General features: G+C 45.9%; 1 protein-coding gene across 3 annotated transcripts in view; it reads left to right on the top strand.

Annotated features, from left to right (window-relative positions):
* The window catches only part of CORO6 (coronin 6), a 216,210-nt gene that overhangs the window by 65,301 nt on the left and 127,088 nt on the right, over window positions 1–23,821 (top strand). The window contains exon 1 of one of the 3 annotated variants that reach the window (XM_073565442.1): window positions 2,445–2,651. The exons of the other annotated variants lie outside the window; for them this stretch is intronic. The gene's annotated coding sequence lies outside the window, so the exon portion shown is untranslated. Of the gene's footprint in view, window positions 1–2,444; window positions 2,652–23,821 lie in introns of those variants that run through there. 3 annotated transcript variants of the gene reach the window in all.

A 23,821-nucleotide genomic window follows, 5' to 3' on the forward strand; every position in this document is an offset into this window, starting at 1 on the left:
TCAAAAAAATTATCTCTACCGTTAGAGGACTCTGGCGTGCTGGAAGACCAGCTTGATAAAAAAGCAGATGGCTTCTTGAAACATATCTGGGAAGCATCAGCAGGGGGGTTAAAACTGACAATAGCTGGTACTTGTACCGCCCGTGCCCTCATGGTCTGGCTACAACAAATAGAAGACCAAATTAGGGATAAAGTTCCTAGGAACGAAATACTATCAAACCTGACATTGGTACACGGAGCAGCGGCTTTCCTAGCGGATGCCTCGGCAGATTCCGCAAGGTTAACAGCTAGAGCGGCAGGCTTGTCCAATGCGGCAGGATGAGCCCTGTGGCTTAAAGGGAGTCTGGGGTATTTGCCATCCAAACATAGACTCTGTTCCATCCCATGTGACGGTCAATTCCTTTTCGGCAAAAAACTGGAGGAAATTTTGGAGCACGCAGGGGATAGGAAGAAAGGCTTTCCCCGATTTCCTGGAGAGTCCTAAAAAAAGTCCTTTAGGTGGAGAAGATTTACCAGGGGTCGTCTCCAGGAGACAGAAAAAATTGGGACTTTAAAGAAAAGAGAGGATCGGGCTACATGTTTAATGGGCCTTCCACGTCTTCCAAAAAATCTTCCCAATGACATCAGGTCAGAGGTAGGGGGAAGGCTTTCTCTCTTCCTTTCTGCCTGGGCAAACATCTCCCCCAGTTCGTGGGTGCTAAGTATAATCAAGGAAGATGTAAAAATAAAATTCATCCTTCTGCCCAGGCAAACCTTTATAATGACACCCCGAAGAAAAGCCCAGGAGGAACAACTGGCCCAGGAGACGGAGGTCTTGGGACTAGTGCAGAAACAAGTCCTACAGGAAGTCCCAACTCAGGAAGAAGGAAGGGTGTTTTACTCCCCCCTCTTTTTGATACAAAAACCAGATGGCTCTTGGAGGACCATAGTCAATCTGAGGAGGCTCAATCAATGGGTAGACAATTGCTCATTCAAAATGGAGTCAATCAATACGGCCATAAAAATCTTGTTCCAGCACTGCCTCATGGCAGTGATAGACTTAAAAGATGCCTACTATCATATCACAATCAATCGGGAGTATTGGAAGTACTTGAGAGTAGCACACTATGTCCAAGGTCAGGTCAAGCACTATCAATACACAGCCCTTCCGTTCGGCCTGTCTACAGCCCCCACAGTCTTCACCAAAGTGATGGCCAAAGTAATGTAATTTCTTCGTTCCCGGGACATAGTGATTGTCCCATACCTGGACGACTTCCTTGTGGTAGGGAGGTCGGAGACCCACTGCACTCAGCAAGTAAAGGAAGTGACATCAACTCTAATAGAATTGGGATGGATAGTAAACATTCCCAAGTCAAGATTAACACTTGTGTTAGTGATGCAACTGCCGTCATTCCCTGGAGCCATGATCAATAGTCCAAACCATCATCAGTATTTGACTCCTCATTCGCCTCCTCAGGGCAATAACGCCACCTGTGCGAGATAACCAGTGGTGGGGCGGTCATTCAGCCAGGGCGAGGAAAGAAGGAGAGAGACCTAAAGGTACTGTCACACTTAGCGATGAACCAGCGATCCCGACCAGCGATATGACGCGGTCAGGATCGCTGGTACATCACTAAGTGGTCGCTAGTGAGCTGCCACACAGGCAGATCTCACCAGCGACATCGCTGGGGACGGGGGTCGCTACTTACCTGTCACACTACGCGATCCTGCGTCCTCCCGCCCGGCTCCACGCTCGTCGCTCGTCTCTCCACAGGAAGCGCCGCAGGCAGCTGACGACGAGAAGCGGTCCTGAATGTTCTCGCGCGATCAGCGATAACCAGCGGGGGAGCGGTCGGAGGTAAGTATCACACACAGCGATGTCGCTAGCAATATCGCTATAACGTCACAAGTTATAGCGATATTGCTAGCGATATCGCTTAGTGTGACAGTAGCTTAAGAGCTGTAAGTGCATGGCCAAGCCCCTTGTGCCTTCCATAAAAATTGGAAAAGCGATAAATCAGAATGGAATAAATGACTGAAAAAAAACAAAGGTACAGAATTAGAACACAGATTAGATCAGTGGGGGGTACTAAAACCTGTCAACAACTTCCCTTTAAGCACAAGCACTATAACACCTATTCTCATAGTATGTGATGTACTGACCCATCGGCCAGTACATTTATGGCATTTTATGCATGATGACAGATGGATACTACTATATCGTGGCCACGACCAAAGTTTTATGAGTCTGGAAGTCACTGCAGTGTGGCAGAGTGGTACAGTAATAGCTATCTATACCAGGGCTATCATATCTGTAGCATTTGCCAGGCTGTGAAAAAATATTTGAAGGGACAATATAGCCAGTCATAGAGGAAGAGGCACTACTCCTCCCATTGTTGTACATTTCCCCTCCTCACCCCATCATTCTGCCTTTCAGCTGTTGGGTGTTGAGTTATTTTGCTTGAATGTTGATAGCAGCAGCTGTTACTGCAGCAGAAGCCTCCTGCAACACACTCAACAGAGGAGAGGAGAGGAGAGCAGGCAGCTCAGCACTGGGCAGAGGGAGTGCAGGAGCCACACACAGGAGAGGAGCTCTCAACCCCCAGGATATACAATCAGTCATATACTAGGTGCCTTATCATCAGAGGCTGTCATCCTCCCTGCCTGATCAAGGTAAGATAGATGTCATTTACTTGTGCCAGGCTGTGCTGTGCCATCCTGTCATCATGTATGGCAGCAGGCTCTCAGGATGAGTTGTAGGACTGTCACCATCATCATCAATTCATTTTTTTTTCTTCTTAAACTCTTTTTCTTTTTTTTTAATCAAATGCAATGAATTAGCTTTATTTTCTCAGGTTTTTTTCTGCCTCATTGGTCACAGGACCTGAAAGGGAATGCTTATGGCTATATTTGGAAAGTGACCTCTTCTCTGCAGCAGTCAGGCTCCTTCTTTAGCTGCTGCAACATTCTTCACTACAAAATCTCAGTTTATGGCATTAAAAGCACATCTATCCACCCGAAGCGCCGTCATTTATGTCTTTTACTATATGATCGGATATTTGTTTCCCTGTGCAAAGTTTATACCCCACCCCCCTGTTCTTTACTTTCATGCCACTAATAAGTCAAGTAACGCAGTAATAGTTGATTCCCTTTGCAAAAAAAAAAGGAGAGGACTTATCATTGACTTATCGACTGTTCTTAAAATGAGGTCTGTACGTGTCGGTGACTGTCACACTTTAAAAGCAGCCATCTTGTCCTGTCAATGACACATACACTCCGGTGGGGGCAGGTTGGAAATGTAAGAAATTCCATTTCCTGACGTGCACAATGCGGACTGGGTTTTGATTTGATTTGCGCAGGTCGGCAGTATGTAGGAAATTCATCCTTGACGTAGGTACTTGTGCTGTAATCAGGTTGAGTGCACGGCTTACAGAAATTATAGACTGCAATAAACAGGAGAGTAAAACTGCAAGCATGAAGGATATCGGTGTTTCAGGAAGACATAAATTACATAAAAATGGCAAATGTGATATTTTTAAGGTATGAACATGTTCATGGGACCTGTGGTTACCCTTGTGGGCATATATTTTATCATAAAAGTGCCCGCAATGAGGCTCTTATACTGTGCAACTTATCGATTCACAGTGCTGGAAAATATGCTATAAAGGCCACTAAGGATTAAACTGCTAAAAGGCGTCAGAAGTACCTTAGTAGTGCATAGGTGCAGAGCTGCTATGCTTACCATGAGACGTTTCGACCCATCCTGGGTCTTAATCATTAAGTCGCTGATTTCTAAAGGTGGCAGAGCAAGTTATCACATTAATGTATTGGAAAGGGGAAGATTTCCCTGTGGGAGCCACAGTGAGGTTGCTGGATGGTAGTTGAAGAAAGGTTGCTGGGTGACCTGTTGGTCTGGAGGGCTTGGATTGTGGCGCTCATGCCAGCACTGCAGCAAGGCACCGGAGAGCCGCTATCCAAGCCCTCCAGACCAGCAGGTCACCTAGCAATATTTCTTCAACTACTATCCGGCAACCTCATTGTTGAACCCACAGGGGAATCCTTCTCCTTTCCTAAACATTAATGTGATAACTTGCTCTGCTACCTTTAGAAATCAGCGACTTAATGATTAAGACCCGGAATGGGTCGAAACATCTATTATAATTTTTAGTTCGCCTTTCTGTCCCACCATTTGACCTGCTCCCATTTTTGGTTTTCTTTGTGCACGGACTTGAATAAAACTTTTTCATCATAAACCAAGAGTGTGCTGTAAATTCTGATCATCTAAAGTCGATGGCTTTACAGGCCTTTCCGCCAGCACCTCACTCGTTGACAGTGTACACACCAAATATTACCCCATTGCTCACCATGAGGGCAGGTGCAAACGACCGTCGATTCATCCGATTTTGATCACAGTGTGATCCGATTCTTTCTGATGAGGGGAAGATGGAGAAGAAAATATCTCCATATTCTCTGTTCTATCAGTCTGTGGAAATCAGACTGCACGTAGATGATATCCGAGTGCAGTCTGGTGGTTTCCACGCACTCAGACTTGCGTGGCCGAGTGCGATCCAAATACTGGATCAAACTCAGCCATGCAGCATTTTTTTTCTCCTACAGTGCCTGTTTGAGGAAAAAATCAGACAACCTTGGTCCAAGTGCAATCCGATGTATTGTCGGATTGCAAACCGACCAAAATATGCTTGTCTGCAACTGCCCTTATACTATCACAGGCAATAAATTTAGGAACAACAAGGGGCACCATGTTTGCCAAGTATAGTGTGGTTCCTTTAGACCAGTGTTTCCCAAACTCCAGTCCTCACGGACCCCAACATGTCGTGTTTTCAGGATTTCCTTAGTATTTCACAGGTGATGGCATCAGGAATTCCCTTGCATGTGTAACATTATGGATATCCTGAAAACATGACCTGTTGGGGTCCGTGAGGACTGGAGTTTGGGAACCACTGCTTTAGATCATCATTTGGTATATGTATTTATCTCATATATTTTAAATAAATAAGATATACTTTAACAGAATATATAGCCATACCTTCATCAGTATACGCTACCTTAGATGTCTTCTGTCCAGGAATTGGTGTCCTTATTCAAGGTTTGCTTAACTTTTTCCAGCATGTTTTGTTTAAAGTGGTGCTCCAGGAGTTTTCATGCAGGAGACATCACTGACTTATTGGTACCAGTAATTCCTAGAAATTCCTAGAAGATAAGAGAATAAGGCAAAGAGCTAATGCACTTTAAAGAGTGGAGCAGGCCTTGATACAATACCGCTTCAGACCAGAAGCTTTCTAGGAATTACTTTGTAAGAAATGCAATATATCCCTTAACACTTAGGACTTGGTTGGAGAAAAAAAGAAAAATGGGATCTTGCTGGAGCCGTTGTTCCAGATCGAGTGATATCCCCAGGAGTTATTTCCAAAAATTGTATGTTTGTTAACCGAGACAAGTTTGATGAGTAATTGACAATAAATAAAAAAATATATAAAATAAATAAATAAAATCAGTGTCATAAGATAAAGTATGAAAAGAGGCAACTGGTTACGTGTCTGAATTAGCACACTGTCGAAACGCATTTTGTGTTTAACATAATTATTTCTTTTCAAAGGATACAAAAAGGAAATACCGTACTCGTTTCAAGTATGAACTATGTTATGACTGTTTTCTAAATCAGACATAAGTAACCAATAGGATCTTTTTATTCTTTCTCCTATAGCACTGATTTTATTTTATTTTTTTAATTTAATCGTGTTTTTCGCAACAAACTTTTATAACTAAACATACACTATCTGGACAAAAATATTGGGACATAATTTAATCCAGTCCCTTTGCCACATGTGTATGAAGCAAAGTCCCGCTCCATGCCATCTGCCTTTACAAACATTTGTGAAAGAATGGCTTATCCTAAATAGCTAATTAATACCAGTGTCGTCCTGTAATAAGATATCACCAGTGTATACAAGTCAGTTTTTTGTAACAAGTAATTTCTTCCCTCCTGAATATTCCATGATCAAAACTGTGGGTGTTGTTATTGAAAAGTGGAGGGAACTGCAGCAGTTCAGCCACAAAGTGGCAAACCTATAGGGTTACAGAGTAGAGTCACTGAGTGCTGAGGACCATAGTGTATAAAAGTCACCAATGCTCTGCTGACTCCATAACTGCATAGTCCAAACCTCCTCTTAACATCAACACAGAAATTCTGTAAAAAAAAACCTCTGGGCTCTGCTCCCTACACCACAGTCCACTAAGCTTTCTTGTGCAACACATCAGACTTTGCATGTAGTCCGGTATACTCCCATGTGTTGATCTTCCTAGGCCTATATAAGGCTTCCCAGGACACACCCGTGTCTCGGTATTAAGACTTTCTAGTAACACTTTTAGTTTGTCTGTGCTCAGTTCCTGTTCATAGTCTTCAGGACATCTCCTGGCTACCTTTGTTTTCCAGTCCCTTAGTTGCCTGTCTGCCACTTTCAGTACTACTGCTAATGGTCTAGAATCTCCAGAACTCTTCCTATATGCCTGCAGCTTCCATGGTGTTCACACTTTCTAGGTACTGTGGAGTTTTGTCTGCAAGCTGTCTGCCTATGGATTCCAGTCCTTCAGTCTCCTGTCTGCCTGCAACCCTCAGTAACTCTTTAACCTATCTTTGGTCTCCAAAACATTTTCTGGCTGCTTTTGACTTCCATTCCTTCAGTCTCCTATTTGCCAATGAACTTCAGTAACTCTGCAACCTGTCTGGTCTGTGGTCTCCAAGACATCTCCTGGCTTGTTGCGGCATCCAGTCCTTGAGTCGCCTGTCTCTCTGCAGACCAGTAATTTTGCAAGCTGTCTGCTGTCTTCAAGACATCTCTTGGTTGCTTGTGGCTTTCTGTTCCTCAGTTAACTGTCTGTGTCCTGAGTGCTTTGCCTGTCTGGGGTACCAACACCTGTGGCCAATGTGCCCACCCGGACCTTGAGCTCTGAGAATCCACCTCACTTAGTGAGCCCCTTTTTGTGACTGAATAACAAGACCATGGTTCCCAAAGACACAGCTGCAGCAACACTGTTGCCGTGGGTTACAGACCTTTTTTGGGGAGGGGTCTTGGCTCTGCTTCCTACACTTTGGTCTGTTAAACATTTTTGTGCTTCATGTTGTGCTATGCAAGTAGCCCGGCGTGTTCCCATGTGTTGTATTTTCTAGGCCTTTATAAGGCCTTTACAAGACAAACACCTGTGTATTGGTATTAAGACTTTCTGGTAACAGTTTTAGTTTGTGTGTATACAGTTTCTGTCCACAGATTTCAGTACATCTCCTGGCTGCCTGTGATTTTCAGTTCCTGAGTAACCTGTCTGCGGCTTTCAGTGCCACTGCTAACTGTCTAAAGTTGCCGGGATGCCTCCTATCTGCCTGCCACTTCCATGGTATTCAGACTTTCTAGTTACTTCAGAGTTCTGTCTGCTTACCTGTTACTGGTTTTCTAGGACCTCTGCTGTGTGCCTACCTGCAGTTTACAGGTTTTCTCCCAGCTGCCTGGGGCTTCCATGGTATTTAGACTTTATTTTTACTCAGGAGTTTTGTCTCCAAGCTGTCTGCCTGCAGCTTTCAGTCGTTCAGTCTCCTGTCTGCTTGTGGCCCTCAGTAACTCTGCAACCTGTTTGTGATCTCCAAAACATCTCCTGGCTGCTTGCGACTGCCAATCCTTCCAATCCTTCAGTCTCCTGTTTGCCTACAGACATCAGTAATTCTGCAAGCTGTCTGCAATCTTCAGAACATCTCCTGGCTTTTTAAAGCCTCCAGTCCCCCAGTTAACTGTCTTTGTCCTGCGTGCCTTGCCTTTCAGCTGCACCAATGCCTGTGGCCCATGTGCCCACCTGGACCTTGGGCTGTACAAATTGTGCTCTACTGGGATCTGTGATGGCCTAGGTACTGACCAGCACTGTACAAGGTATGTGTTATGCATATGTGGCAACTCACTCTGGAATAATAGGTAATTTAGTAACGAAACCTGCAATTAACTCTGGGAGGTGGCAACTCGGAACTCTCTGCCTAAAAGTCTGTCTTCCTAAAGAAACGGAGGGCAGAGCAGAGTGTGAATAACCTACAAGAGGAGAAGTGTGCTGAACAAAGGACATTTCCCAAAGTGAGTAAAGTAAATAATGAAATACCAAAGAATAAAGAAAGTACTGTTAACAAATATACTGCCTACTTCCTAAAGATAAACAGAAGATAGGTGCAAAATATTGCAAGGAAACAGAAAAGCAAAAACTCTTAGCTGTAAACTCACAGACTGGCTTCAAACATCAATAGAATGTCAGAACATCCAAATTAATCTACCACCAGCAGGAAACGCCAGCTGGGGGACAGAATATAAAGATGTACCCTAAAAGTGATAGGCAGACAAATGAAAACACATGTGTTAAGCTAGACAGGCTGCAGCCAGAATTTCAGAACCCAAGCACCCAGAGAAAAGGTGTGTTTCCTGTGCCACAGCAGAAAGAGAAGCTGACAGCAAAAGACAAGCTCAAGGGATCGAATCCAGGAACATGACAGTACTTAATTTGCTGGTTGTCATAGATGCAGGGCATTTTGGGGACGCCCGCATGGCAAAGCAAAAAGACATTGTCCTGCTCTGTGATGCTTCAGCACTGTGCTACAAGATTTTTTTTTGTGAACCACGAATCAAATTTCAAAGTGTTTGAATTTACATGAAACCACGAATTTCATGAAATTCGACTCTATCCTTTCCTTATCAATCTGCTTTTCTCTAGTAGTAAGGGCAATCAAAATGTAAAAATAATCTCATCTATTCTATTATATCTAAACACTGTTTTTCGGTGATTCCTCCCCGTTCATACTGCACCCACACACACAAATGATACACCATTTGAAAGGTAAACTTGCCCCCTTCAGCAAGAAAATAGCCAAACGAACTACACATCCACAATTTGATCACAAAATACAGCTTAAACATTAATTTTCATAAACCTGCAGCAGGAAAAATGACCTGGAGGTGACACCACAGTACCCCAAAGCACACTACCAACACATTTGTAAACATGCACTGCTTTTTCGCTGATTACTTCGCCCCACACACACACGATACACCATTTGAAAGGTAAACTTGCCCCTTCAGCAAGAAAACAGCCAAACAAACCACACATACACAATTTTATCACTAAATACAGGTTAAACTTTCATTTTAATAAACCTGCAGAAAAACACAATGAACATTTTTTGGCCTCAACTTATCAAAACAACTTATTGTATTACCAATCTAACTATAGAAATACCTGTCTGAGTTCATCAGCTCATGAAATACATTTACATTTGACCAGCTTGCTTTTTCTGAAATTGCCTGCACCCCTGACGACCAATGTGCGAAAACTTTGCACGGGCCAAGCTGGTAAATACAAATAATATTTCACTGTATATGGTTTGCTCTATCTGGTGAAACCTGTAAATATCATACACCAGGAAACTATAACTTCTGCTGTTCCCTGACAGATGTCCGTCAGTGTATGTTGGCAGCTGTAGTTTCCCAACATCTGCAGTGTCGCAGGGAATTCTATAAAGGTTTTCATTTTCCTTGATAAAATCTTGGTGAGAAATGAATAAACATTTCATAAACACTCTGTGGCAGAATGGAAATGCTTCGCTAAATACCCAGGTACTGACCGTGCTATAACCCATACAACCTGTACTGGAGGGCCTGTGTGACACTCAATGAAATGTTACACTACTTACCCCAGGTGTCATCATATGTCATAATATTATGATCTGGATTAACTACAGTAAATGATCCATGAACATGGCAGAGCACAGTATAAAGCACTTTACGTGTAACATTACACCTAGTTAATGGACCATGGGAACGTATGTCGCCCCATGTTGCCAAATGTGGTGTGTTATTCCATCTGACAAGTACATGCACTACTGAGTTAAGCATATTGTTAAGCAAAACTTTGCATTGCTATAATTTTCTTTATATATATAAAGCTCAAGTGTGTGTATGTCCGGGATTGGCATCCGCACCGTCACAGCTACAGCCACAAAATTTGGCACAGTCACACGTCTGGACCCTGAGAGTGTCCAAGGCTATGTTGTGAGGCAAAATTTTAACCCCGCGCGTTCCAATTCACCAAACAATTTTGCCCCTGTCTACATAATGGGGAAAAAGTGTGTGTATCAAGCCCCGCCCCTCATTATGATGTCACAATGGTTGCCATGGCGACGCTGATGTCATCATAGGTTGCAAGTCCCGCCGCTCATTATGATGTCATAATGGTTGACTATGGGATGGAGGATGTGTGATGGGTATATGGGCACTGGACTATGGGATGGAGGATATGTATGACGGGTATATGGGCACAGGACTATGGGATGGCGAATATGTATGATGGGTATATGGGCATGGGACTATGGGATGGAAGATGTGTGATGGGTATATGGGCATGGGACTATGGGATGGAGGATGTGTGATGGGTATATGGGCACTCGACTATGGGATGGAGGATATGTATGATGGGTATATGGGCACGGGCTTATGGGATCGTGGATATGTATGATGGGTATATGGGCACGGGACTATGGGATGAAGGGTAATTATAATTTGCTATAGAATCATAGAATCATAGAATCATAGAATCGTAGAGTTGGAAGGGACCTCCTGGGCCATCTGGTCCAACCCCCTGCTCAAAGCAGGATTCGCTAAATCATGCCAGTCAGATGTCTGTCCAGCCTCTGTTTGAAGACTTCCATTGAAGGAGAACTCACCACTTCTCGTGGCAGCCTGTTCCACTCATTGATCACTCTAACTGTCAAAAAGTTTTTTCTAATATCTAATCTGTGTCTCCTCCAATTCAGTTTCATCCCATTGCTTCTAGTCTTTCCTTGTGCAAATGAGAATCAAGTTGATCCTTCTACAATGTGACAGCCCTTTAGATATTTGTAGACAGCTATTAAGTCTCCTCTCAGTCTTCTCTTTTGCAAACTAAACATTCCCAAATCCTGCAACCTTTCCTCATAAGACAGGGTTTGCAGACCGGTCACCATTCTGGTCGCTCTTTTCTGAACTTGCTCCAGTTTGTTGATGTCTTTTTTAAAATGTGGTGCCCAAAACTGGACACAATATTCCAGATGAGGTCTCACCAAAGAGGAGTAGAGGGAAATAATGACTTCACGTGATCTAGACTGTATGCTTCTGTTAATACATCCTAGAATTGCATTTGCCTTTTTTGCTGCTGCATCACACTGTTGACTCATATTCAGTCTGTGATCTATTAGTATACCTAAGTCTTTCTCACATGTGCTGTCACTTAGCCCTATTCCTCCCATTCTATATATGTTTTTTTCATTTTTATTGCCCAGATGTAGTACTTTGCATTTCTCCCTGTTAAAAACCATTCTGTTAGTTGCTGCCCACTTCTCCAGTTTATTTAAACCTTTTTGAATCCTCTCTCTCTCTTCTCTAGTATTAGCTATCCCTCCTAGCTTTGTGTCATCAGCAAATTTAATCAGTTTACCCTCAATTCCTTCATCTAAATCATTGATAAAGATGTTGAACAATACAGGGCCCAGGACAGAGCCCTGTGGTACCCCACTTGAGACATTCTTCCAACTGGATGTGCAGCCATTTACGACCACTCTTTGGGTCCGATCACTAAGCCAGTTATGAATCCACCTAACAGTTGCCTTGTCCATTCCATACTTAGTCATTTTTTCAATAAGGATTGTATGAGAGACTTTGTCAAATGCTTTGCTGAAGTCAAGATATACTATATCTACAGCATTTCCTTGATCCACCCAATCAGTGATACCGTCATAGAAGGAAATTAAGTTAGTCTGACATGACTTATTAGTTACAAACCCATGCTGACTCTGTTTAATCACTTCATTCTTATCCAGGTATTGACATACATGTTGTTTAATAATTTGTTCAAAGATCTTTCCTGGTATAGAAGTCAGACTCACCGGCCTATAGTTCCCTGGGTCCACCTTCTTCCCCTTTTTGAAGATAGGAACAACATTTGCTCTTCTCCAGTCTTCTGGCACTTCTCCTGTTCTCCAAGAATTTTCAAAGATTATGGAGAGGGGTTCAAAAATTTCTTCTGCTATCTCCTTCAGTACTCTGGGGTGTAATTCATCTGGACCTGGAGACTTGAATTCATTTAGGTTAGCTAAGTGTTTCCTCACTATCTTTCTGTTTATAGATATCCTGGATTCTTCTATTCCCTTAATAGGACAGTGAAGAACAGTTGATGTTACATTTCCTTTCTGAGAGAAAACAGATGCAAAATAGGAATTTAAAAGTTCAGCCTTCTCAACATCCTGTCTTACCATTTCATCATTTTCATCATGTAAAAATCCTATAGCATCTTTGACTTTTCTTTTACTTTTGACATATCCCCAAAATCCTTTATTATTGCTTTTGACATCTCTTGCAAGCCTCAATTCATTTTCAGCTTTAGATAATCTGATTTGTGCCCTGCTGGTTCTGCAGACAGCATTATATTCTTCTTTAGATATGCCTCCCTCTTTCCATTTTATAAACATTTTTTTCTTCCTTTTTAGCATGTGCTTAAGTTCTGTGTTCATCCATCCTGGTTTCCTTAAATGCTTCCTATTCTTCCCTCTTTTCGGAATTGTTAACAACTGTGCTTTGAGAATTTCATTTTTCAAGATTTCCCATCCTTCCTGGACATTTTTGTCTTTAAGGATATCCAGCCATTGGATCCCTCCAATTCTCTTTCTGAATCCCTTAAAATCTGCCTTTCTGAAATCTAACCTTGACGTCTGAGTCTTCACAGGTCTTCCGCCTCTAGTTATCCAAAATTCTAAAATAGCATGGTCGCTACCTCCTAGGGTCCCAGCCACTTTTACCTCCTCAACCATTTCCTCCCACAGTTAGTTACTATGCCCAGGCAGCGCCGGGCTCTTCAGCTAGTATATATATATTTTCTGAATGGGGAAAAATGGTCTTTTCTGCAGATGTAGCAGTTGTTCACGTGACAAATAATGCTTTACTTGCTGTGATGGTGGAAAATTTTTCTTGCCATCAAACCACTGGTGGACCCAGACACAAACGTGCCCTTGTGCAAGAACAATATAAGGGCCATTAACAGTCCAATTGCTCATCATGATGCCCAATTACACCTTTGTGCTGCTGCACGGGTTGCACCAATGATACCGTTTCTCCGCCCCTGCATCAAACACAGCACAAGCCATTACATTTTTTGCTGCATTCATGTAGATAGTCATCATTGCCAAATTACTGACTGCTGACATTGTATGCACTAAATTTATTAGCCATTTTCCCTGGTTTTGTAACTGAAATGCATTCAGGGGAGATAGCAGAAGCATGGCATTAATCAGTGTTTTTTTATGCGAGTACCCCCTACTCTAATAAATCATCTAAAAGTTCCTCCAAGACTATGATCATACATTATCCACAGCAAAAAGCAGTGTAAGTACCCCCTAGATTCAAGGTTTGGGTTACATATTGGTTTAGATGCCATGTAGAGCAGAGCAGTTTTCTAACATGCATCCTCCGAGTCCAACAATATATCTATCTCTGCTCTGAATCAACTCCTCCATTCAATGTCAGCAAGCAGTTAATCCTGAATGCTCTATATGTGTTTTCAACTATGCAAGCTTATATCTGGTAACCACCTCTTTCAATCTCTGCTCTGAATCAACTCATCCATTCAATGTCAGCAAGCAGTTAATCCTGAATGCTCTATATGTGTTTTCAACTATGCAAGCTTATATCTGGTATATAGTTATTTCAACTTACTCTGCTTGTCCCCTTATGTTGTGAGGTCAAGAAACTTTTCAAAGTGCTTTATGTTCCATGTAGTGCTGGACATCTATTTATCTGACCACAACATTTTATTGGGCCCTGCTGTCTCAATTTAGTTTGATTGATTAACGAGAAGAGAGAGAGAGAGAGAGAGAGAGAAAAAAAAACCAATCCTTAGCCTCCTATATATTCAGACATAGTTTGGGGAAAGCATTTATGCAGGGGGCATTTATGCACACTTTATCGAAGTACAGTTTATCAAAGTACTGGCAGTTATAACATGGCAGTTAGACAGGGCAGGAGACAGGTAAGACATTTATATACATCTACTCCCTATACATATGGAGTACAACAAATATATACCATATGTATTTGTGTAATTTATATCCTGGCCGCTGCATTCACACACATCCACCGACCCTGGCATTAACTCTCTACACTCTATCCATATCGGCCCCTCGCTTCTTTCCTCTCCTATGAATAGCACTCACGCTCTTTTCACATTGTTAAATTGCACAGATCTATTCAGTCCCCCCATTCAACATAAGAGACGCTCTCACAAATCACTTAACCATCTGCTCACTCTTTCTATCGTCCTAGTCGCAGGAGACATTGCTCCCAAATCTGGTCCCCCATGTTATAGAAAGTCAAACCCCCCAACTACTACACTCAGAAACCCCTCTAATCTTATTAATATTCCCTGCATGCCATCTGTCTCTCTTAATTGTGCACTTTGGAATTCTCGCTCAGTGTGTAACAAACTCTCCTTCATTCATGACTTTTTCCTTTCTAATTCTCTTAACCTCCTGGCTCTTACTGAAACCTGGATCCAGCAGTCATACACTACCGCTGCTGCTGCTCTTTCATATGGTGGACTACACTTCTCTCATACCCCAAGATCAGACAATAGAGCAGATGGAGGCGTTGGTCTGCTTCTATCACCAAAATGTACCTTTCAGGTTATCCCTCAGCTGCCCTCACTTGTCTTCCCTTCTTTTGAGGTCCATGCCGTCAGACTCTACACCCCGTTCTCCATGCGAGTGGCGGTGGTGTATCATCCTCCAGGCCCCTCCCATCAGTTCCTGGATCATTTTGCCACTTGGCTTCCACATTTTCTCTCCTGTGACATCCCTACCCTCATCATGGGTGTGACGAGTGTCAGCTTACGCTGAGTCGTTACTTTCTTGAAAGAGTGGACCCTCTGGGCCGTGGCACCCGCCCACCTAGGGCGAGCTGACCTAATGAGAACCACCCCCTATACAGGGAGTGTCAGGGGCAAGACCAAGGGGGTGAGCCACCACGGCAGCTGGACCAGACGGCCGGCTCAGGGAAACAAGACAAGGCAAGACGAGTCGTTAATTCAAAGAAACTTCATTAAGGAAGACTTCAGGTACAACAGGTGCAAAACGTGGACACACAGAACATAAGGCAAGGTGCGTGCAAGAGCATGCCGAGGTCCAAGACTTGAGGAACTCTTCAGGGTGCAACAGGAGCAAACGTGAACACACAGAGTTCGTGGAACAGGGTGCGTGCAATGGCACGCCGAGGTCCAAGCATGGAACGTGCAGATGGTAGGTGGACATCGGACTCCAGACAACAGTCCACGATCAACCAGGGCATCAGGGTCTGTAGCTCAGAGGGTGATCGGCAGGATCCAGACATCCAGAAGTCAGCCAGGGTTCCATGCAAGGAAACAAGATAGAGTTAGTGACATGGTGCGTGTCAACGGACACGCCAGGATCAGGTTCACAGAACAGAGACCTGCGCATGCCAAGGGGCATGCCAGGGATGGGTCAGCATCACAGGACAGTGGCCTGCGCATGCCAAGGGGCATGCCAGGGACGGGTCAGGTTCACAGGACGGTAGCCTGCGCGTGCCAAGGGGCATGCCAGGGAGAGGCACAGAGTATGGTGGCATCGGAATCCAAATGCTGGCATCGACCGACAGGGTCCAGGTATCGGGCTACGGACATCAGCTCCGGACATCAGGCCGCAGTCATCTAGGTCCGGACCTCTGGCAGCGGTCGGCAAGTTATGGAATCCGGCAGGCAAACTAGGGTCAGAGACGAGCAAAACAGACAAAGGCTTTGTGCAAGAGTAGCACGAAAAGGCACAGTGCGAGAACCAGCGTGAGTGCAAGGGAGCACAAAGACCATGGCTGGGAGCGTCGGCAGGTGGTACCGACGATGGAAGTTGCAAGCGGGCACGACTAGAGGCGGCACTGCTGTGGGGCCACGCAGCCAGACCACTATAGCACTGAACGGGGCACGGCTGGGGCACACAGGCGAGCACGGCTAGAGGCGGCACGGCTGAGGCACACCAGGCAGGCACAGGCGACCAGGCACGTGCACGGAGCCACAAGGCAGGGCTAGGCAAAGGGTACAGGACAGAGCCACATGTGAGACAGCATGGCAAAGCCTAGTACGAAATGTGCAAGAGCGCACGAAACAACAGGGACAAGACAAAGAACGAGGCAGAGACCTGCGCATGCGAAGAGCATGCCAGGGACAGTCTAGCAGCGGAGAATAGGCCGAAGCCCAGAGCCGGGCCAAGGAAGGACCTTGGGACTAGACAGGGTACAGAGCGAGGCTTGCACGTGTAGATACACGCCAGGGAGAGGTTCAGAGCGGAGGCCTGCACGTGTAGAGACACGCCAGGGAGAGATTCAGAGCAGAGGCCTGCACGTGTAGAGACACGCCAGGGAGAGGTTCAGAGCGGAGGCCTGCACGTGTAGAGACACGCCAGGGAGAGGTTCAGAGCGGAGGCCTGCACGTGTAGAGACACGCCAGGGAGAGGTTCAGAGCGGAGGCCTGCACGTGTAGAGACACGCCAGGGACAGACACAGAGGCAGGGTACCTGAAGCCACAAAGCAGAGCGAGACATGACACGAGGACAGAAACACGGAACAGAATAAGAGCAAACAAGGACTACAAGGCAAAGCAGAGCAGGGACAAAGCATGGCACGAAGGACAAACACTAGACAAGACACGAGACCAGAGACGGAATACAAGCACGGAGCGTGTGCAGAGACGCACGACAGAGCAAAGTGCAAGGGCACAGAATAGAGGGAGCACCTCACAGACCAAGCAGCCATGCAGGGACACCACACAATACTCAGGCCCTGAGCATAGGAAGGGGCGGCCTGATATAAGGCATAGCACCTACTCTTCCAGGTCAGGACCAGGGGAGCACTTCCGGGTTCAGATCCACAGGATAACAGAGCGTAGTCACATGATCGGAGTTCCAGACATGACGAGATGATTGCAGAACCAGACAGTGCAGGATCCAGACAGGGACACCTGATCAGAGATTCTAGACATGATGAGAAGATCACAGAAGACAGAGCAGAAATGCAGGCATCCTGCAGCTCAGACATGAGGTGAGTGAGCACACTGCTCTAGGGAACAAGCAGGATAGCAAACAAGATATGCGCATGCACATCGCTCCAGGAGTTCTTGAGAGAAAACAGACAGGGCAGACATGACAGACATGGCGGACATGACAGTACCCCCCTACTTAAGCCACCTCTTACCGGGGCTGGAAAGAAGAAAGAAAAAAAAAAAATTCTTCGGCAGAAACCAGAGTTTAGTACAAACCACTCCAACAATGTTGATCCGACATCTGAAATGGACACGTGCACCGGTCAAGACACAGGAGCCGCAGACGAGACACGGGGATCCAGTGGGGAGGACTGCGGGTAGACAAGCAAGTCTTCTTACTCTGGCTGCCATCATTTTCAAACGAGTTCAGAGGTCAAGGGCCGGGTCTGATTTACACCAGAAGAGTGGCCGGGGTACCACCATTTTCAAGCGAGTTCAGGAGACATAGAGCAGATCAGATCCTTCATCAGACAGGTAGCCAAGGTACCAGTGGAGTCCATGGCCTGAGTATTCTGTGACGAGTGTCAGCTTACGCTGAGTCGTTACTTTCTTGAAAGAGTGGACCCTCTGGGCCGTGGCACCCACCCACCTAGGGCGAGCTGACCTAATGAGAACCACCCCCTATACAGGGAGTGTCAGGGGCAAGACCAAGGGGGTGAGCCACCACGGCAGCTGGACCAGACGGCCGGCTCAGGGAAACAAGACAAGGCAAGACGAGTCGTTAATTCAAAGAAACTTCATTAAGAAAGACTTCAGGTACAACAGGTGCAAAACGTGGACACAAAAAACATAAGGCAAGGTGCGTGCAAGAGCACGCCGAGGTCCAAGACTTGAGGAACTTTCAGGGTGCAACAGGAGCAAACATGAACACACAGAGTTCATGGAACAGGGTGTGTGCAATGGCACGCCGAGGTCCAAGCATGGAACGTGCAGATGGTACGTGGACATCGGACTCCGGACAACAGTCCACGATCAACCAGGGCATCAGGGTCTGTAGCTCAGAAGGAGATCGGCAGGATCCGGACATCCAGAAGTCAGCCAGGGTTCCATGCAAGGAAACAAGATAGAGTTAGTGACATGGTGCGTGTCAACGGACACGCCAGGATCAGGTTCACAGAACAGAGACCTGCGCATGCCAAGGGGCATGCCAGGGATGGGTCAGGTTCACAGGACGGTGGCCTGCGCATGCCAAGGGGCATGCCAGGGACGGGTCAGGTTCACAGGACGGTGGCCTGCGCATGCCAAGGGGCATGCCAGGGAGAGGCACAGAGTACGGTGGCATCGGGTCCAGGTATCGGGCTAAGGACATCAGCTCCGGACATCAGGCCACAGTCATCTAGGTCCGGACCTCTGGCAGCGGTCGGCAGGTTATGGAATCCAGCAGGCAAACTAGGGTCAGAGAAGAGCAAAACAGACAAAGGCTTTGTGCAAGAGTAGCACGAAAAGGCACAGTGCGAGAACCAGCGTGAGTGCAAGGGAGCACAAAGACCACGGCTGGGAGCACCAGCAGGTGGTACCGACGATGGCAGTTGCAAGCGGGCACGACTAGAGGCGGCACCGCTGCGGGGCCACGCAGCCAGACCACTATAGCACTGGACGGGGCACAGCTGGGGCACACAGGCGAGCACGGCTAGAGGCGGCACGGCTGAGGCACACCAGGCAGGCACAGGCGACCAGGCACGTGCACGGAGGCACGGAGCCACAAGGCAGGGCTAGGCAAAGGGTACAGGACAGAACCGCATGTGAGACAGCATGGCAAAGCCTAGGACGAAATGTGCAAGAGCGCACGAAACAACAGGGACAAGACAAAGAATGAGGCAGAGACCTGCGCATGCGAAGAGCATGCCAGGGACAGTCTAGCAGCGGAGCGTAGGCCGAAGCCCAGAGACGGGCCAAGGAAGGACCTTGGGACTAGACAGGGTACAGAGCGAGGCCTGCACGTGTAGAGACACGCCAGGGAGAGGTTCAGAGCGGAGGCCTGCATGTGTAGAGACACGCCAGGGAGAGGTTCAGAGCGGAGGCCTGCACGTGTAAAGACACACCAGGGAGAGGTTCAGAGCGGAGGCCTGCACGTGTACAGACACGCCAGAGAGAGGTTCAGAGCGGAGGCCTGCACGTGTAGAGACACGCCAGGGAGAGGTTCAGAGTGGAGGCCTGCACGTGTAGAGACACGCCAGGGACAGACACAGAGGCAGGGTACCTGAAGCCACAAAGCAGAGCGAGACATGACACAAGGACAGAAACATGGAACAGAATCAGAAGCAAACAAGGACTACAAGGCAAAGCAGAGCAGGGACAAAACATGGCATGAAGGACAAACACTAGACAAGACACGAGACCAGAGACGGAATACGAGCACGGAGCGTGTGCAGAGACGCACGACAGAGCAGAGTGCAAGGGCACAGAATAGAGGGAGTGCCCCACAGACCAAGCAGCCATGCAGGGACACCACACAATACTCAGGCCCTGAGCATAGGAAGGGGCGGCCTGATATAGGGCATAGCACCTCCTCTTCCAGGTCAGGACCAGGGAGCACTTCCGGGTTCAGATCCACAGGATAACAGAGTGTAGTCACATGATCGGAGTTCCAGACATGACGAGATGATTGGAGAACCAGACAGTGCAGGATCCAGACAGGGACACCTGATCAGAGATTCTAGACATGACGAGAAGATCACAGAAGACAGAGCAGAAACGCAGGCATCTTGCAGCTCAGACATGAGGTGAGTGTGCACACTGCTCTAGGGAACAAGCAGGATAGCAAACAAGATATGCGCATGCACATCGCTCCAGGAGTTCTTGAGAGAAAACAGACAGGGCAGACATGACAGACATGGCAGACATGACAATGGGAGATTTCAACATCCCCATTGCTCTTCCCCTCTCCCCATCTGCTACTCACCTTTTATCTCTAACCTCCTCGTTTGGCCTTTTGCAGCTTACTAATTCTCCAACGCATGAAGACGGAAACTCCCTCGACTTGGTCTTCTCTCGGCTTTGTGCAGTGGATGATTTCACAAACTCCCCTCTCCCGCTCTCTGACCACAATCTTCTTTCATTCTCTATCAAGAACTGGCAGGCTGCTCAGGTCACCCCCACTGTCCATACTTATAGAAACATACAGGCCATTAACACCCAGAAACTTACGACGAACTTGCAGTCTTCATTGGCCCTATCTCCTCCCTCTCATGTCCTGATTCTGCACTGAAGCATTACAATGAAACACTTCAAAGTGCCCTGGATGAATTTGCACCTGCTATAAATAGAACACCACAACACAGATGGCGACAACTCCGGCACACCCTGCAAACACGTTTCCTGCAGCGGTGCTCCAGGTGCGCCGAACGTCTGTAGAGAAAATCCAATCTACACGAAGATTTCATCCATTATAAGTTTATGCTTCGAACATACAACACTGCCCTTCACCTCTCCAAACAAACCTATTTCAACACCCTCATCACCTCACTGTCCAATAACCCGAAACATCTCTTTGACACTTTTCATTCTCTACTCAACCCAAGAGTACAGGCCCCAACCACGGAGCTCCGAGCTGACGATCTGGCCAATTACTTCAAAGAAAAAATTGACCAGATCCGACAGGAAATTATCTCCCAATCACCTCATACCATGCACTGTCCTCCCTCCCCCACTGCATCTAGCTCACTCTCTGAATTTGAACCAGTCACAGAAGAAGAAGTAAGCAGGCTCCTTGCATCTTCTTGCCCAACCACTTGCATCAGTGACCCATTTCCGTCACATCTCCTCCAGTCAATTTCCCCTGCTGTTACCACTCACCTAACTAAAATATTTAACCTCTCTCTCTCTTCTGGTATCTTTCCCTCCTCATTTAAGCATGCCATCATACATCCACTACTTAAAAAACCATCCATCGACCAAAACTGTGCCGCTAACTATAGACCTAATCTTCCCTTCATCTCTAAACTCCTGGAACGCCTGGTCCACTCCTGTCTTATACGCTATCTCTCTGATAACTCTCTTCTCATCCCTCTCCAATCCGGCTTCTGCTCCTTACACTCTACTGAAACTGCCCTCACTAAAGTCTCTAATGATCTACTAACAGCTAAATCTAATGGTCATTACTCCATGCTAATTCTCTTGGATCTCTCTGCAGCATTTGACACTGTGGATCATCAGCTCCTCCTCACTATGCTCCGTTCCATTGGCCTCAAGGACACCGTTCTCTCCTGGTTCTCCTCCTATCTCTCTGACCGCTCCTTTACTGTATCTTTTGCCGGTTCCTCCTCCTCTCACCTTCCCCTTACTGTTGGGGTTCCTCAAGGATCAGTCCTAGGCCCCCTTCTCTTCTCCTTGTACACTGCCCCTATTGGTCAAACAATCAGTAGATTTGGTTTCCAGTACCATCTCTATGCTGATGACACCCAATTATACGCTTCTTCTCCTGACATCACGCCAGCCTTTCTAGAAAACACCGGCGATTGTCTAAACGCTGTGTCTAACATCATGTCCTCACTATATCTGAAACTGAACCTGTCAAAGACTGAACTCCTTGTGTTTCCTCCCTCTACTAATGTACCTATAGCCGACATTGCCATTTCTGTGTGTGGCTCCGCTATTACTCCCCAGCAACATGCCCGCTGTCTTGGGGTAATACTTGATTCCGAGCTTTCCTTTGCCCCCCACATTCGATCGCTGGCTCGCTCTTGTCATCTGCACCTCAAAAACATTTCTAGAATTCGACCTTTTCTTACTTTTGAGTCTACAAAAACTCTTACTGTTTCTCTTATTTATTCTCGTCTCGACTATTGTAACTCTCTTCTAATCGGTCTCCCTCTTACCAAACTCCCCTCTCCAATCTGTCTTGAATGCTGCAGCCAGGATCATATTCCTCACCAATCGTTACACCGATGCCTCTACCTTGTGCCAGTCATTACACTGGCTACCCATCCACTCCAGAATTCAGTATAAACTTATTACCCTCACCCACAAAGCCCTCCATGGCTCAGCACCACCCTACATCTCCTCCCTTGTTTCAGTATACCACCCTACCCGCGCCCTCCATTCTGCTGATGACCTGAGGTTAGCATCCTCAATAATCAACCTCCCCCTCCCGTCTCCAAGACTTTACACATGCTGCACCAATTCTTTGGAATGCACTTCCCAGGTCAATACGATTAGTCCCCAATCCCCACAATTTTAAGCGTGCCCTGAAAATGCATTTATTCAGACTGGCCTATCGCCTCAACATATTAACCTAATCTATCCCTGTGTGGCACAGCCAAAAGTTTTACCATAACCAGGTTCCCCGCATCATGTTCCCACATGCTTTATGCATCCATTAGCCCTCTGTGTCTGTACTGATACACACTTAATATTATGGCTGGTCCATACAATCAGGGCAACTGTTACCACCCACTTTTCGTGTCTCCCTTTTTTCCTCATAGATTGTAAGCTTGCGAGCAGGGCCCTCATTCCTCTTGGTATTTGTTATAATCTATGTGATTATTGTTATGCTGTAATGTCTATTGTCTGTACAAGTCCCCTCTGAAATGTAAAGTGCTGCGGAATATGTCGGCGCTATAGAAATAAAATTTATTATTATTATCTAATAATGGAGAATATTTGTCGCCATCTACCGTACATCTAATTTTAATTGGTATTTTCCACTGATTTCATTATGCAGCATATAAGATGTCTCACTGTTTCCATGAAAAATACTGTACATTGTGATGTATATAAGACAAGCTCAGATTCATTTTCTTCAGTTTAGGAAAATGTTCATGTTAGGAGAAGCAAAATCATTTATTGCAGTCATTAAATGTTCAGATTCCAATGTTTTGCCTGTTGCCTCATGAAACACCTCAGTGAATTCTGTTACTCTTATGACTTACAATAGCTTGAACAATAGATTATACATTAGGTGTCTAATGTACAAAATCAGAATGTCTCCCAATTTATTAATTGTCATGCTGATGTTAGTCCCTGTTTATAATGCGTTTTGTAATGTGCTCCTGTGCTGGTACCCTCCATCAGCCTATGCTGCAATAGAGTCCATGGTGGGGCACGACGTACAATTACCTGGTCCGTCTGAGTACTTGACTGATCAGACAGTGAGGGTTCCCGGCTGGTTTTCCAATAAGGAGGTTGGATTTTTTGGGCACTCTACTTAAATCTGTCAATCACTCATGTCCATGTGATTAATTTATGTATGGCTACTTTTCTATTCTACGTCTTGATTCTCTCCTTATTTGCCAATATACTGTACGTGTTGTTGACCTCTGGACTTCTCTTTCGCCTGCCATGCTGAAATCTGTTGTAGTTGGCTTTCTCCTGGCCTGCTTCCTCTGATTCAACAACTTAATGCCTGACTTTCTTCTATAACCTGGCCCCATTTATGTCCATATCTTATTCATCAGCTGTAAAGAACCAGTTGGTCACTTCTTCAGGATTTTTGACCCTGTAAGTGCCAGCAGTCTACAGATAAGTCCAAATGCCTGTATACTGGTTAATGATGTAATACCAAGCACCTTGTACTTATTACCTACATTTTTTCAGCAGAAGCAAGTGATGGCTTTGACTTTAAAGAGGACCTGTAAATTGCCATAAATATGCCTAGTGTAAATGCTGCTGTCAGGTACGGACAAGGACTGAAATTCAGCCCTGGCATTTGAAATCACACAGGCCCATGCTGTCCCAGT

The sequence above is a fragment of the Dendrobates tinctorius genome, unplaced genomic scaffold, assembly GCF_039654945.1.
Source record: "Dendrobates tinctorius isolate UK_male_01 unplaced genomic scaffold, ASM3965494v1 ptg000016l, whole genome shotgun sequence".
In the NCBI taxonomy this organism is placed as follows: domain Eukaryota; kingdom Metazoa; phylum Chordata; class Amphibia; order Anura; family Dendrobatidae; genus Dendrobates; species Dendrobates tinctorius.